The sequence below is a fragment of the Leopardus geoffroyi genome, chromosome A1, assembly GCF_018350155.1.
Source record: "Leopardus geoffroyi isolate Oge1 chromosome A1, O.geoffroyi_Oge1_pat1.0, whole genome shotgun sequence".
NCBI lineage: Eukaryota > Metazoa > Chordata > Mammalia > Carnivora > Felidae > Leopardus > Leopardus geoffroyi.
In genome coordinates, this window is record NC_059326.1 from 200,272,591 (window position 1) to 200,276,816 (window position 4,226).

At 38.1% G+C, this 4,226-nt stretch overlaps 1 long non-coding RNA gene across 1 annotated transcript; it reads left to right on the forward strand.

The window, feature by feature from the left end:
- The first annotated feature begins 1,090 nt into the window (after positions 1–1,090).
- Positions 1,091–3,662, forward strand: LOC123576861. The gene is made up of 4 exons (XR_006701614.1): positions 1,091–1,204; positions 1,553–1,623; positions 3,256–3,374; positions 3,472–3,662. It is a non-coding gene; the product is annotated as an uncharacterized LOC123576861 (long non-coding RNA).
- Positions 3,663–4,226: the final 564 nt, after the last annotated feature.

Sequence of the window (4,226 nt, forward strand, 5' to 3'; positions counted from 1 at the left end):
TAGTATACAGAGCTCTATTATAGTATAGAGCATGTTCTCTGGAGCTTGGTTGCCTGAGTTCAAATCCTGGCTCTATCACTTATGTGATCTGGGGCCAGTTACACAGATTTTCTGCATCTTGGTTTCCGCCTATGTAGAATGGTGTTAATCAAGTAGATACTTCATAGAGCTGTTATGAGGGTTAAATGGCTGAATATGTGTTACAGCAATGCTGCGAGGTGGAGATTATTACGCTTGTTTTAAAAAACTGGCTAAGACAATTTAAGAGGGTTGACTAAAGTTTGCATTGCTATGTGTGGCAGAGCTATTGTTTGAACTCAGAGTCAGCGCTTCTTCAATGTCTCCTCAAGGTCATTAAAAAAAACCAAGTAGATGGGGGAGGACCTAGTGTGTGCTCTCTCCTCAGCATGGTCTTCTACAAGTCTTTGTCCTCCTGGAGAGGAGTAAGAGATACTGCCCAGATTCCCTCTCTTCACTGGCATTCAGCCAACCCTATATTGACCCAACAAACACCTTGAGTGCTTAAATATGAACACCTAGTGATGTCTTTTGCTATCCTATTTGTGACTACCTCAAATGCCAGGTTTCTACAAAGTTATAAATTCCCTGAGAGCATGTTGTGTCTTTGTTACTACTAACAGTGTTTTACACAATGCCAGGCACATGGTAGATTCTTAAAAAACTATACAGCTGTTTCACATATTTTTTAAATACTTTCTTCTTTGTGCCTTTACATGTTGTCTAAATTTTGTATAATAAGCATGTGGTGATTTTTATTTATTTATTTTTGAGAGAGAGAGACAGAGTGCGAGCAGAGGAGGGGCAGAGAGGGGAAACACAGAATCTGAAACAGACTCCAGGCTCTGAGCTGTCAGCACAAAGTCTGATGCATGGCTCGAACTCATGAATCGAGAGATCATGACCTGAGCCTATGTCAGACACTTAACTGAGTGAGCCACTCAGATGCCCCAGCATATGGTAAGTTTTTAATTTAAAAAATAATTAAGCTTTTTTTTAACCTATAAAAAACGTAGATTGATTTGTTGGTGACTTGCCATATCTGTCACTTTGAAATCCATCCTTTGTCTTTGGCGAGCTGGGGTATGTGGCTGTCCTTGCCCAAGGGATCCTGATTGATCTTCTCTGGTGGCAACAGGGCTCAGCCCCCTCATTCCTGCAGGATAAAGGAAACCTTGGAAGAGAGGTAAGATCAGGAAGGCCCTGGAGGCCAGCTGTTTTCCCACAGTCTTTTCCTCAGTCTCTGACCCAGAGTGAAACTGGCCCTACTCTGGAATCCTCTCTGATCTCTACACCTAGTGTTCCAGAATTGTTTTCCAAACAAAGAACAGACCACATAAAGTCTGTGACCCCAGGTTTATTAATACTGAAGAGACAAGTAAAGGGAAACCAGGTTATCTGTGGCATTCTGTGAACAAAATATTTTGTAGAGAAAGCTATGTCTTGTATGAGAAGGTAGATAGTGAGGAAGGGCGCAAATTCCTTGTGATGTTTTTCTTACTCTATTCCTTTTGGAAACTCTCTCAACCTGCAGGCAGTGACAAGGTTGATGGCAAAAAGACCTCTAAGGATTTCAGAATAAATACTTAGACACCAACTTAGAATGTAAGTTATCTATATATTACTGAGGAAAAAGGGTATGTGCATTTTCTATTACCTTGGTCATTTTGTATTTCAAAGAAGAGATACTTTTAGATTTCCTTAGGCCTAGTCACTCAAATGTTTCCATTGAAGTGTCCCTACATGGCAGAGGAGTAAGAATGTATATTTTTAGTCTTTAGAGGAGCTAGCTTTGGGAGTATATTCTCAAGCAGCATATAGGAAATTTGAAAATTGTTTTGTGTTCTGTTATTTTAGAAACTCATATAAACTTTTATTTCAATCTTAAGACAGATGTTCCAGAAAGATGCATAAGGCTTTTTATTTGCCTTGGATTACCCTTTATTTTTTAGCATGTACCAATATGCATTTCTGTTTATTGCTGTTTAAGAAACATGGTCTTAGCTGATGGAGGTTTTGTTTTGTTTTGTTTTGTTTGCTTTTGTTTTGTTTTGATTTGTTTTTTGTTTCCTAGGATAAACAGGGACAAACCCCTCCCACAGAAGACTTATATATGGACTTGTTCCAGAGTCACTCTGGACCCTCTCTAGCTTGTGGAGTCCTAAATTATTTGACACTGACATGTTTTTAAAGAAGAAATTGCTTTCAGTCACTCTGCTCAGGAGGGGCTAATGTGCATTGTAAATATTTTATGGTGTTTTTATGTGCTGAATATCTAATTACTAGTATTTAACATATAATATTTACATCATTCTATATACTATCTGACAAATAATCGGAACTTAAAATGTTCAATGTGTTTGAATTATCCTCTAAATTGATAAGAATCATCATAATGTGAACTGATATGTGGAAGAAAGAAACAGGAGTGGTGGGTTTTATAATTAAAAGGGACTAACATCCCCATAAGAATAGACTCAAGACCAGGAAAAGAAAAACCCCGAGAAGATCTTGTCACTCCATCACATTAAGGAGGATTAAGAAGGCCTAGGAAAAAGGATAAGTCACATCATGGAGAAAACCCCTACCAGTGTGATGGGTCATTTCAGTTACATGTGCCCGTTTGGTTATTAGGCATATATTAAAAATATAATTTAAAGCAGAAAAGTCATGGAATTATCAATATGAGAGCTTCAAGCATCTATGATGTTTCATCATTGTACATATCATCTCCATATCATAGTTGGGCAACGGAGGTAAAGAAAGTTGCCCAAGTTCATGTGACTGACAAGTGGTAACACAGAGATCATCACCCAGGTTTCCCGAATCCTAGTGTAGAATTCTTCCAGTTTACACTCTATTGTTTCCCATGAGTCACACAGTTTTAGTGTGATTAGCATCTTCTGGGTGGTGACTCAAGCATTTTGTTTAAAAAAAAACAGACAACTTTAAGTATTATGGTCAATTTAACTAACGGAGACAGGAATATTGCAACCAGGATACTTATTACCACTTATTAACTATCTTAGGCTTCAATTTGGAGAGACTCATACTTTAAATGAATGAATCATCCAGGGCCCAATTTAATGAAAATGCTATAGTCCCAGAGAATATTTGCATATGGAATTATTTTAGTAGTCTAATTTTAAACAGCTGGGACTCATTTGTTAAGCTGTGGTCTATTCCACTTTTTGAAAAGAATGATACGTAGGGTTTTTTTTTTTTTTTTTCTTGCAGACATAGAACTTTCTAGAAGGTCTGAATGAATACACCCTCCCCTACTTGAAACTTCAGGACAGCTGGCAGCTTAGGCCTTTTGTCCTCCATCTGTGTCCAGCTATTAGAGTTGTGCTGTGGTAAGTAACTTTTTCAAGACTGAGGGCCTGGCTGCCTTCCAGGATCCCATTGTTTATGACCTTCCTTTTATTTAATGTTCTATTTTTATAATTACAGATGTTATTGAATTGAATCAAGAACCCAGGTGTGCTACCTCTTTCAGGCCCATGTCATCTTAAAGGTCCAAGATCTACAGGCTAGTTGGAACAGATGAGTAGAGGAAGAAGGAAAGAATATTTATTGTTTTGACTCCAAAATATGGTGGCAAAACTTTGCAAAATACAGAAGGTTAAAAGATTGCCACAATATCTTGACAGTTTCATTGTGGTTTGTTTTACATACCACTGCATGTTGTATGTAGACAGATTCATATTTATGAGAAGCAGAGAATGGCCCACCCTGACTCCTCACCTTGATCTTATCAGACAACATCTGACAAATGAAACAACAGGAAGTTTTGCTGGAAGCTGTTGCTGGCTGGGGTTAAACGCAAGCAGTGAGTGGTCTAGAAATGTTATAATACTTGGCATTGACCAATATTGCCACCACAGTGTGGTAAATTCCAGAATAAAATTAGGACACATATATATCAAAAGTAAACCTCTGGGTTTGGGTTTTTCTCTTACTCTATTCCTGGGAAAGTGTCCCTGGTCTGACATGGTACATTGTATTCCAGCTTATAATATTCAGGTGTACAACCAAATCCTTCTGCAGAGAGGGGGGGATAATGGAGTACAATGTAGTCATGGTTTAATGCAAGCAAGCTTTCACTAATAAATGTTTAGGCACAGATTAAAGTACAAATGAAGTTTTTTCAGGTGCTGTCTGCTATTCCTTTACTGTAAGACCTTGACTTTTAGGGCTTAGGTTTA